The sequence below is a fragment of the Astatotilapia calliptera genome, chromosome 4 (genome assembly GCF_900246225.1).
Source record: "Astatotilapia calliptera chromosome 4, fAstCal1.2, whole genome shotgun sequence".
Lineage (NCBI taxonomy): Eukaryota > Metazoa > Chordata > Actinopteri > Cichliformes > Cichlidae > Astatotilapia > Astatotilapia calliptera.
The window spans coordinates 10,509,575-10,522,638 of record NC_039305.1 but is presented as its reverse complement, the minus strand read 5'-3'; positions in this window follow the sequence as shown (position 1 = coordinate 10,522,638).

The following is a 13,064-nucleotide window of genomic DNA, read 5'->3' as shown; positions in this document are numbered from 1 at the left end:
GCATTAACAAGGTGGACAGTGAGTGTGCATGTAACAGACGTCAGGAAAAGCAGGTGATGCATAAAGGAACAACTTGAAATGTCAGATGTGTTTTGTAGGCCCGGTTTCCTCAGAATACTCAGGATGGCAGGTCAATATAAATCTTATCAGGCAGAAATGAAAAGCTCGAAGTCGTCCACCTAGTTGATTGGTTGTGTGGTGCTGCAAAAGCCCTTTGCATTGAAGTCCCTCACCCTTCAGACTGAGGTGCTAAGAGGCAAGAGGTAGTTCTTTTTCTCTCAGCAGCCATCAGCATGAAAGGTTTTGATTAGCTGTTTTTCTGGTGGTCCCACTGAGCCTGGAGGAGTGGAGCTGTTGATGGAGCGCTCCTCTGACGGGTAAAAACACAGTTAGCCATAAAACTCTTTTTTTCCCTTTTACCAATGATATTGTTCATGACACTTCCCAGAGAGAGGGGTTTTTTTGGTAGACATTGGATCTGTCATGGCATGTCACTTAAATAAGACTGAGGAAGAAATACTGCTGTTTTTATCATCAATCTGTAAGGGACAATCGAAATGAGAATATTGTGAAAGAAAGATGGGTAGTTTTCCACCACTATTGTGCTCCCCTCCTCCAGCCTCTGGGTTTATTTCTGCGATATTTATCTGTAATGCTTCTGGCGCCGCTGAATTGCGTTTCTCATACCTGCAGCCAGTCTACCCGGAGTTCTCAGAGGGATCCGCTGAGGCTCAGTGGACGCTGTGTCAGACACATTTAGATTTCTGCCTTTCATATTTCCACCCACACAGCTACCCTGCACAGTTGCTGGTGAATGCTGGTGAATGCTGCTGAAACCTGCGATTTTCCCAAATACATACAAGAAGGAGAGAGAGCTCTGAAGACAGACCAAAAAGCAGCATCATTCCTAACAAAGATGCAAAGATGAAAATAATGAAAAAGTTATATACGACTGCTGTAGAACCAAAAATGTATCTGCTGTCTCATTATATTGCCAGTGTCCATTAAATAAGGGTTTTTCAGTGATTGCATTTAAATGTACATTGTAATCTACTTGTGCATTAAAAAAAATGCATTAAATTCATATTTACAGTGTCTTTTTTTTCCTGCTTTATTCAAGATACCAGCAGCAAAGTGTAATAAAATAGGGTCTGTCACAGGAGCTGTTTATAGCAGGATTAGTCATAGAAAGCAGCCCACTCCCCCCCCCCCCCCACAACATTCAGTCTATAAAGCACAAGAACACATCAGTAGACCAGCAGAAAGCGACTAGAACAGGGGGAAACCCATTCAGTTTGAATGCTGCTCGTGCTTATACAGCCAAACAAGATTACCATATAGAAGATGTTTTAAAGTGCAAACACGCATCCTTATCCCCTCTGACATAAGCCCAGGTATTGTTATGCTCTTCATTTTCATCTTCCCCATTCTGTCCTCTATGTAACTCTATATTATCGCAGCACTACACAATTAGATAACCACTTCAGGTTATGGGAAATAAAAGCTGTGTTCCAGTGCTGTGTTATTGTCTAGAAACAACACACTTGATTAAAAAAAAGAAAAAGAACAGTTACTCCAAAACAGAAACGCTTCATTTCTATTTTTCTTGGACTTATAAGTAGTCAGGCTCATTTTTTGGTCCAGAGATACTTCAGATTGCTTTTATTAAACTTCTCCAGTGCATAAAAGTGATTCAGACATTGGTTAAAAACTCATTTATTCAAGAAGTATTGCCTGTCCTCTCTCCTCTCGTTGAATCATATACCATGTCCCGTAACGTGCTCCTCAACATTAATGGCTTACGCTTTTATCTCAAGCACAGCTTTCCTTTATCTTATTTTTTTCAAGCCGCCATTAGTCTCTTACATTTTCACACCTGAACTGTGAGATATTGTTAGAACACTGTATCTCTGACCGCTGCCGTCTCCATTTCTCTACAGCCGAAGTGTATTTTTCCATTCAACCCATTAACACCATTGAAATTATTCATCATTTCCTAATTCAAAAGCAGCATGTCTTTAAAGGCTTAATCTAAAATTTAAAACACAGGACTGTTTGACATTTTTTTAACATCTTATAATGACTGACACCAGATAATGACTAGACGCATGCTGCTAGTGTTTACTGGTACTTTTAAATGCTTATTTTTGGCTACTTAAAAACCATTTTTCTTTCCTGCCCTTATCTTTGTGTGCATGAATAATTTATGTGCTTATAAAAACATAATTTGCACCTTTTCCTTGGTAACCATGAATAATATATTGGACAGCAGTGACCGGGAAAGTGCATTCAAGGAACATGTATGTGTGAAGAATTTTTTTTTCTATGGTAGCGCCACAAGGGGTCACTTTGAGAGAGGGGTCTCTCGGAGGTCACTGACTGGTGATGACTTACTGTCAGGGCTACAGGGCATATGTGTAAGGACGTAATGATTCGGTGCCTGTCTGGAGACATCACAGGTAGACAGAGCTCCAGTTTATTTAATCACAGGAGAAAGACTTTGCATAGTTAGCGTGCCTTCTTTACCCGGTAAGCTCTCCTACCAACAGCTAGATCAGTAATTTGCTGGAAAATGACAGAATTTTCTTTTTAGTTTTACGTCTGCACATCACCACAGTGGATTTTAAATTACAGACTCCCCCATTTTAAGAGACTCCAAATTGAATGGGCAAACCAACATCATTTTAAATTTAAGGACTGTTTTTCAATATTTGGAAATCTTCTGCAAAGATTGCCTGATGTCTAGAACTCAGAAAAGTCACTAAACGCTGTGTTTTTTGCCTTCCTGCTTGTTTGTGGATCTTTCTGCATTCATTTTTGTATTCAATGACTGGAAAGCATATTCTGTTGAACTGAGATTGACTTGTAACAGACTTGTCCACTGAAGAACATCCCATTTCTTTCCTTGAGAAATTCTTGGGTTGCTTTTGCAATATGCTTTGGGGTCATTATCCATTTGCACTGTGAAGCTCTATCCAATCAATTGTGCACCCTTCTTTTTTTTTGGTACCTGTCCTGGTTTTATTTTGTTGTATTTATCCGCGACACCTTAAAATCTCTACAGTGATTCTATTTTAGAAACATCAACAGGTAGAAACGAGGGCTACAAGCGTGATGGTGTTTGTTACCTGTTCAAATTGAGGGTCTAAGTGCTGGGCTGAGGTCATCATACACTCAGATTTACCATCACTCTGGGTCCTGGGTTAGATTTGTGCTAGTATGTTAGCATGCTGTCTGTCCGGATGCTTGCAAAGAGCTGAAGTTGTGTTAGCATAATGCAGTTGTTTCTGTCCTACATGCAGTTTTCACTTCATCATTGCACTCCTGTCCTTTTGAGCAATGCAAAATAACTCCTCAACAGCTCCAACCTTTTCCTTCTGCCACACATGAACTGAAATCAGCTCATTGTAGCGCAAGTGCAAACATGCTTGTGTGATTTGTAGATAACCGAAGAACCTTTTAAGCCCAATAAATGGTATAATTCTTACTGTAATGCAATTACTGAATTTATTACATTACTGGGTTACTGAAAAATGTAATGTCATTACAGTGCATTACACCCAGCACTGCTGACAATGATGTCCCTGCCTCTTCGAGAGTGTTCTTGACTTTGTTAGATGTTGTTAAATTGTTTTTATTGACCATGGAAATATTTCTGTCATTATTAATTTTAGTTGTCTTCTGTTCTGTTTCAGGACTTTTAGCGTTGTTGTTCAGCTGGCCAGTGCCTTCCTGGGGTGGGGGTGGGTGGGGTTCAGTGTATGATGCACTGCCTCACTTACACTGCATCTCATTGGGCTTCATATTTAAAATCAAAATGAAAGCTATAAAATTTTAATTCAACACTTGAACATGGCTCCAGATCTTTTACCGTCTTCATTTACAAAGAAATAACAAGGGAACAAGCTTCACTCAGTCATGAAACTGCTTGCCAGTCAGCTGTCTAATTAATTTAAAGCCTCTAAAAATGGGGGACTGTGTATAAAAATGAAGCTAAACTATGGATGATTTGTAATCATTCATCTACCTGCTTCCTGGGCGTTTGTCTGCCAGTATAAAGCTTTAATTTTGTTTTCCCATGCTATCAAACTCAATTCTGACATCATTACTCTAGTCCAATCATTTTCTTGTTGGACTCACAGGAGCCAACCTGCCTCCAATCTGTGTATTTTAAATCTCAGTGCTCTTCTGGCACCACTAATGTCTAGACTCTGGGCGGATCTGCCCTAACACCGATCGCTGCAGAGATCACATAATGCTGTGATGGATCATCAAAGTCTAATCACCAAATAGCTTAATTGAAATCCGTTTTTCAATAAATCACTTTCATTTTTTCCCCCAATTGATCCTTTGCTGTAATTCCTGAACAATTAATTCAAAAGTTTAGTATAATAACTTAAATTAAAGCTGAAAGTCTGTAGATCAATAACATATTGATTTACAAAAGCCACCTAGAAATACCTCCCAAAATTCAACTTTTTACTCAGCCCCACAAATAAAATTATTCAATAAGACTTTACATTTCTTTTAAACCCAAAAAGAAATGATGCAACATGTAGAAGTGCAACCTTAATGTGACAATAAATACAACATAGCAGAAAAAACTCCCACAGTAATAGAACCAGCAGCTGTTAGATTTTAGTATGAAGTGACTTTGTGATAGTTTAGTGTAACTAGTGCAATGTAAATATGACAGAATTCAACATGGATCATTATGAGATGAAACTGTAAAGTAAATAGCACCGGTTTAAAGTCGTGGTGCATAAACACATCAGAATGTACACCTACTGAAATAAATTAGCAAGTAGATTTATGCTCCGTGACACTCAACACAAAAAGGTTCAGACATTATTCATAGTGCGTGTTAACACAGTCATTGGACTGCATACTAAACTTAAAAGACAGAAACAATGTATTGATCCAATACCAGTGCTGGCATCAATACTGTCGATGTTTGGATCAATTGGCCACCTCTAGCGTCCTCTTCTCTGTCCAAGGTCTTCACGTGGTGAGTTGTGCTACTTTACTTTAACTAGTTTGTTTAGATTATTATATATCAGGCACAAAACTTAACACAGTTTAAGAAGTTTTTTTTTAATGTTTTCTCTGTTGTACAGTAAACATTGTCATTATTTTGCTTTTGGTAAATCTTTGCTGAAATGAGGCCTACATGGTAAAAAAAAAAATGTCATTATACAGATGCTAATACAGAGAAGAGCTCAATGTCTTTCATTTATTGGGAAAGCAAACTACATATGATTCCAATTGCTACAAACAGAATATCGATTTAGTCAAAGCTGATAAAAACTTTGTTGATGTTGCCCCGAAAGTTAGTTTTCAGAAGGCCCCTCCCCTAGAAGTTACACTCCTACCATTATTTTTTGCTCCTGCAGAATTCCCCCACAGACTTTTGAGTGTATGAGTGCCATATCTCTATCCATCTGTATAATATCTCCGGCAGTTTTGCCAGAATATTAGCTTCACCATTCACACAAGCAGCGGGATAAAATCCAGACCAACTGTGTCAGACATTTAAGTTGACATGCACCTCGGTTGGGTAACTTGCAACTTGCATGTGTGGCAATGTTAAAGTAAACAGCAAATGCTACCCTTCACAGTCCAATTAAAATCTTTTAATCACCCCAAATTTAAAGATGCTGTAATTGCATCCCATCATCCCCTCCATTCACTTTAGAAAAAGAGGAACATTTTCATTGTTGTCCATCCTATTTTAATTATTTTTATTATATTATCCCTCTGTTCAGCACTTTGGCCGACACTTGATGTCTTTTAAATGTGCTATATAAATAAAGATGACTTGACTTGCCTATTAGTTCAAATACTCATACAAAAATGGCATCCTTGTAACATGTACGCAGACTAATGTGGGATACACATGAAGGACTTTCAGCATGGGATGTGGCTTTATTGCTGCAGGCTACTCTCCACAGGTTAGTTAGCTGCAATAGGCTTTTCTGTGTAGAACATCTGTTCATGAGTAAACCTGCTCTCACAAGATTTCCACACCAGTATGAAGCATGGTCTTTCTGACGCTCCAGTCACCACTAAAGAGCCTGAATGTCATTAGCAGGAGCTCTTAGTAGCTCTAAAATCTAGTTATCACGTCATTCGAGGTCTCAGTAGTCCCCAGCTTGTCCCTAAAGTGAGACACTGCCTCTCCTCCCTCACACAGCATTAAATCTTTCCCTCCTTTGCATTCAGCTGGATGGACATTTCAGTCAGATCTCATTGATTCGGAGTGAAAAAAAACCCCGCACTTGCTAAGTGAAAATGAAGTGAGAAGTTTTGTCTTATGCTTCTGCTGCTGCTTTTGTGCACATCTCTCACTTATGAATGACTGTGCTTTTTTTATGTTGTTTAAAGTGCGGAGGATTGTTGCAGCTCTACTCCAACGTTAGCTTTGAATCAGCATGAGCGTGCGAGCCTTTACACAAATGAATGCAGCATGGACAAGAGGACAATCTGCCTCCGCCGCTGCACCTCCACAGAAAAAGACAACCTCAAGTTATTTCAGGAATCATTTCAACACTTGGTGTAAATGGCCCGACAGTGTTCTGAAACACTGTTACATATCACTGCAGGTAGACCAGGTCTGAGCTACCTTTCATCCCATTCATGCTGATCTCTTTCTTACACACAACTGCATTCCAGCACGTTCCGCTTGCTTTCCATCAGCCTACATATGTGTAAACACAAACCCAGACACACACATGCAGGCACACGCATATTTGCAGTCAGAGTATTGCTCACTGTCAGAAAAGAGGTGTGAATTAATATTTCATGGCCCTCCGCTGGCAGAAAGTCAATCCATTTCCCAGCATTCCCATATGCTCGATGTGTAGACTCCATGCGGACCAGAGGTCAAACAGACCGAAGATGGTCTTTCTCCTGGACGCACAGGATTCATTGCTTCCTCTAATTGTCCCAAAACCGATAAACTGCCCTCAAGTTCATTTTAAGCACATGCCTACACTGTGCACATGCACCAACATTAAAATCAAAACAGAAGAAATGCATTACGCGCTCTACATTCCCACAGACTGCACAACCAGCCGACGCACTGACTAAATAAGAGTGCATGGCATTTCAATTATTCCTCACAATCTGAATATATATATAACATGGACAGCCATTTGGCGAGGCTGGTCATAATAAATCAGATGGGCGCTAAATGAAGTGTGCAGCTGACGCAAGCAAGAGGAGAATTCTTTTCTCCACGCCACAATGGAGAGCTCCAGGCTGCACTGTGGTCTGTGGTCATCGTGTGATCCAATTTATCCCCCTCTCATGACTTTTTTAAATTTTGAGAACTTAATGATCTGACACAGTAGTTCCATTTTTAGGCTCTTTAGTTTCTTTTTACTTTATTTTGTATTCAAATATTACTGGCGTCTGAAATGTCATTCTCAAGGGATGCAATGAAAATATGCCAGCAACCCAATGAAAAATATAAACTTGGCCATATTTCCATGGAGTGCCTGTCTTTTTCAAAATGTATGTATTTATTTTCTTCTCAGAGCGCTGGACAGATGAAGGTCATGCAGCTAAAGTCCTACGAATGTATTAAAAGTAAAAAGAACTGTGTTTTTCCTTCATATTTGGCCAAGGCCTTCAAGATTAAATTAAAGAGAGTTTCTTTTGTCAGCATGCAGGAATTTAAATCAGGACTCCTGGAGTCCTCTGCGTGCTCATTTGCATTCTGATGAAGCGACTGAATCACACGTTAAATTGTGCTGAAACTTGTTTTTCAGGGAGGAATTCCGAAATGGGTATTTCAACTCGACTGCAAAAATTCTAATTTTATTTTGAAAGGTGTTTCCCAGATAAACAATACTCTAATCTCTGATTCTGATAAACAGTCTGATGTTGATCTTTTCTGAACCCTTCCTGACAAACAACATTTTAATTACCATTTTCCGGCACATGTTTTTTCACATAATATTTCTGGATCCAGTTACAACCAGATCATCCTTCTTTTTTCTTCCTTTTCTACCCCCTATCTATTCATCTTTAAGGACATAGACTACAGCCGATTGTTTTCTTTCAAGGAAACAGCACCGAGTGTACTTTAGTGCAGCTGCCCTTAGAGAAAGCAATCAGTCTTTTATCAGTAATCAGTTTTGAAATACATATCTTGTAGTTTTAGCAGGGAAGACAGAAAGAATAAGATCAGACCTCTAATAAAGGGGTGTGTAAAATACAAAGATGCTATATTAGATATAAGGTCAAAGGATTTTCAATTTGAAGCTCTGCAGGTTGTGAATAATGTAGAAATGTGAGCGCTAGTTTGTGGACTCTGTAGCAAAACTGGCTGAATGATTCATTTTTACACTGCTGACATTTCTTTTGTCCATAAACCCACAATAAAGGCTTATTATCGTATTCAACAGGCGTGCTGCCGAATCTCACAGGTCGCATGTGTTTGACCTGCACATACAGACATACAGTACATATCAATATCAACATTTGCATAAGGCAGACCATCAACAACGTGACATTTTCAGATTTTGCCTGTTTTAAAAGTGCAGGCGGATTCAGTGTAATAGTACTCTTTCATTATTTTATTTTTTTTACTCAACTGAGAAAACACTTCTAAATTTAGGCCTGCCCTGGCTTTTAAAGTCAGAGACAATGTGATTAATGCTTTTCCATTTTTTTCCCTTTCAGCCTGAACTACTGCCGTGCTTCTGAACGTTCCTTCACGAGGATCTGCAGCTCCAGATTTAACAACTACATTTTTTCCAAATTTGGAAAAATTACTTTGGAAAGGATTTTTATCATCATGCACCAGAGTCAGTGTGTGAAAGCTTTACACATTTGTTCTTCCCACGATCAAGCTAAAGCAAACGGCTTCAGTGGTACTTAATTTGTGATCCAGAGTCAGTCAGGAAATATCCAGGGATTATGATATTCGAGGATTAGTTCTTGAACAAAGGCTACATACTTACTATGGGTGTTAACTATTTAATTCACCATTACATGCTGTATAAAGATAAATCTAATCATATTACTCTGTAGTAGGCTCTACATTTGACTTTTCCTACGTTTTTTTGTTTTATTTTACTCTTGGTGCTTATTTTGTTGTGTGTTGCCCAGTTTTGGAGATATCAGCAGTAGAGGTGTCACCCTCCTCTTGAATATAACTGATCTATGGTTCTCAGAGGGCCAAACATTATGCAGCACTGTGCATAACCCACCCCTCATTTCTATATATTTTGCTTCCAAGGACCCAGGCTTTCTTGTACTTTTCTTGTATGAGAGAGCTGAGTGTAGAAGCGAAGCTCTCAATTTACCGGTCGATCTACCCCCCTACCCTCACCTATGGTCAAGAGCTGTGGGTAGTGACTGAAAGAACGAGATCGCGGATACAAGCGGCGGAAATGAGTTTTCTCCGAAGGGTGGCTGGCCTCTCCCTTAGAGATTGGGTGAGAAGTTCGGCCATTCGGGAGGGGCTCAGAGTAAAGCCGCTGCTCCTCCACATTGAAAGGAGCCAGTTGAGGTGGTTTGGGCATCTGACAAGGATGCCCCCTGGGCGCCTCCTGGGTGAGGTTTTCTGGGCATGTCCCACCGGGAGGAGGCCCCAGGGCAGACTCAGGACACGCTGGAGAGATTACATCTCTCGGCTGGCCTGGAAACGCCTTGATGTTCCCCCGGACAAGCTGGAGGAGGTGGCTGGGGAGAGGGAGGTCTGGGCTTCTCTGCTTGGGCTGCTGCCCCCGTGACCCGGCCCTGGATAAGTGGAAGAAAATGGATGGAGGGATGTATATATATGTATGGCATACCTCTGCATGCTATCCTTTGTGTGGTTTTGAAAAATGAGGTAACTGGATAAATAGAAGACAAAAAAAGGATCAAACCTAAAAAAGCAACAGATGAAAAACAAATGAAAGCCATGTCCTTAAGAAGTAGAAAAATCCAGCAAATGACTCAGGACCTGAGTCCTTTAGTTTATCCAACTACAACTGTCGCCAGGAGGTCATGAGAAAAACATGGTGAAGACTCTGTCACGGCTTAGTGCTACATTTCAGCCAGTGGTTTTGGGGGTTTTGTTTAATCAAAATTGATGGCAATATTTAAATTATTGTTATCTACCATCAGATTTTGATGCACCACACAATATCATCTTAAAAGCATCAGTGGCTTCATTTTTCAGCAGGACAATGATCCCAAACACACTGCCAATGCAGTAAAAGCATACCTGGAGAGAAAAACACACAATGGAACATGTTTAGTCATTGATTGGCCTTCACTAAATCTTAACATCACTGAAGCAGTGTGGGATCCTTTTGACAGAGAACAGAACTAAAGGCAGTCAACATTAAAAGAAGAGCTTTAAATAGATTATTTTAGATGTACAGCACTTTGTTCAACAGCCACTCATTTAACTGTGCTATATAAATAAAGTTGACATTGACTTTGAATGTCCTTCAGAAGCCTGGAGAACTATTCCCGAAGACTAGTTAAAGAAATTGCAAGATAGCTCTACAACAGCTGTACCTCTTTCCCATTTCCTAGCAAAATATAAAGAAATCAGGGGTGGCACAACATTTTTGCACTGTACCGTGTATTCGAAAAACTCAGCAGCAGTGTCTCATCTCAGAAATCATGACCCAGTTACTCCAAAAGAAATCCACAAACCTTATTGTGAGTGTGTCATGCAGGAACCCTTTTCTCTTTATTGGACTACACTCGCCAAAGATTTAACCCCACATTAGAAATCGTCCGTCTACCCAAGACAAAAGGCCGCTTGTGACTGCATGTCAGTATTAATTGTCCACCCTTCAACTTCTTTCGAGAGGAGAAAAAATAGTTCCAAAACCAAGTGCTTACGACAAGGTTTGCAGAATTTTGAGTAACTGGGTCATGATTTCTGGAAAGACATTATTGCTGCGCTCACTTTGAGCATCGCGAGGTAAGTGTCATTTGGTTGCTTTACTTTGAAGAAAAACTGAGTAAGACACACCAAAAATAAATAATTAAATAACATTACAGGCCAGAACTGAAGTACATACATTTGATTTGGGGGAGAAATGTCTCTTTTAATAAAGAATATAAAAAGTTGGTGGTGAGATTCAGGTTTAACGGCTTGTGAGACTGCATAAATATCTAACTAACCATTTGAGCATGTGACAAATTCTTAGATATCAATATTTCTCGATATTTCTTACATCTGCACCCTTTCAGTCACTTCAGTCAGAGCTTCTGAAACAGCTTTAATCAGTGTTTAATCAGTGCCATCGAATGTTATCTGTGATTCATTTCTCATACTATGGACTGTATCCCTGTTCTGTCTGTTTACCTGCAATATATTGAAGTTTAATATCATAGCTCAAAGTGATATTATGCCACAAGAAAATGCTACATGTTTTTTCCTACATGCGCTGAAACATAAGTAAAAAAATAATGATTATATTTAGGTCGAGGCAGAAAGGGAGAGTGAAGAGGCACGTGTATAAGAGGAAAACAACTCCTTAGAGTGTCAGTCTATTTCTAAAGCCGGTAATTACAGTATAGACAGAAACTAGACTAGAAGTCTATTCCTCTGCTGGCTGCCCTGTGAGGCTGAGATGCTCGTTACCGAAAGCAAAATTGCTGGTTTGGTGGTTCTTTTTATGGCCGTGCACTTGTTCTACAAAAACCACAAGATTTATGTGTAGTGACTTTACAACAGTTTAGATTAACTGTGAGAAGGTGAGAGAGCAGGAGATAGAAAATGATGAAAAAGCTGTGTTTATTGGAAATCTGCTCCTGATGCCTTTTTCAGCATATTAAAGAGGTTGGATTGCTTTTTGGGGAGAATGGGAGAACGTTTCAGAGGGAAAACTGGATGTTTAGGTGATTCTTAGCGACTATCAAATCCCCAGTATTGATCGTCTCCTCTCATGCTCACAGGGAGGACAACAGGTGTGGGCAGAATAGCAGAAGACCTCCACCAAGACTCTCCATAACCCTTCAGAGACTCCTGGGAGCATTCAGACTTCATTGGCAGACAAAAAGGAGCAGCTGCACCTTTTTAGAAGCTTGCAAATGCTTCCAAACATTCATCTATTTTTTTAATAGCTTCTTATCTGTGTCAGGGTCGTGGCAACAAGCAGAGCAGCCCAGATCCCAGCAGCATCCCACAGCTCTATTTGGGGAATCTGGAGGCCCTTCAGGGTCAGCTGAAGCGCAAATTCCAGCCTGCACGAATGCTTCCTGGTGGTCTGCATCACTAATAGGAAATATCTAAGGGGAACAGAACTGTCTGATTTTTATAACAAGTGGTTCCTGTGAAAGAGCAGCATCACAAGCGTGAAGCTTAGCTTGAATTTTATATCTAAAAAATGGAAAAGTGATTTAAAAAGAAACACGCATCTCCAATACAGAGAGGACAAGCGTCTGACACATGTGCAGACGCCAAAAATGCACTTTACTGCCACCGAGCTAAACACTGCGCAGGCCACTGCAGGGACTTGATTACAGTTCAGCTCAGATGCCTGATACCTGTAATCAAGGGGTATTTGATTACAGTTCAATAGCGTATGTCAAAGTAACATTGAACAATACCAGGCAATAATACTAGAGACGACATCGCCCCGTGTAAATGTAAGATTTATTCACAATCACTTCAACAAGCGTAAAAGTCAACTAACCAGTCGGCCTAATCAACTACATGACGAATCACATGATTTGCAGTAAACATCACGTCTGTCCTTATTTGGTAGTTACATTCTTGTTTGTATTCCCCTCGACTTTAAATATGCATGAAAGAGTTACCTGACAGTGCTCTTTCCTGATTTCTGTAAGATATATAGTGCTGTTGCACTGGTGAAAGCCCATATCAATCATGGCCAAAGTTTCAAATAATGAGATCGGCGCGTGTTCAAATAACCGCCTGTGAACCAAAAGCTCAGACGTCAAACTGTTCTAAGTGCTCAGTTTCAGGTAATTTTGCAGTTTCTGCTCTTGGCTCTGTATATCAAAGAGCGGGCATCCCTAACAGGCCCACCTCAGGCACATGGATCTGGTTGTGAGCAAAAGAAGCCCCACCCACCTGCAGCTCA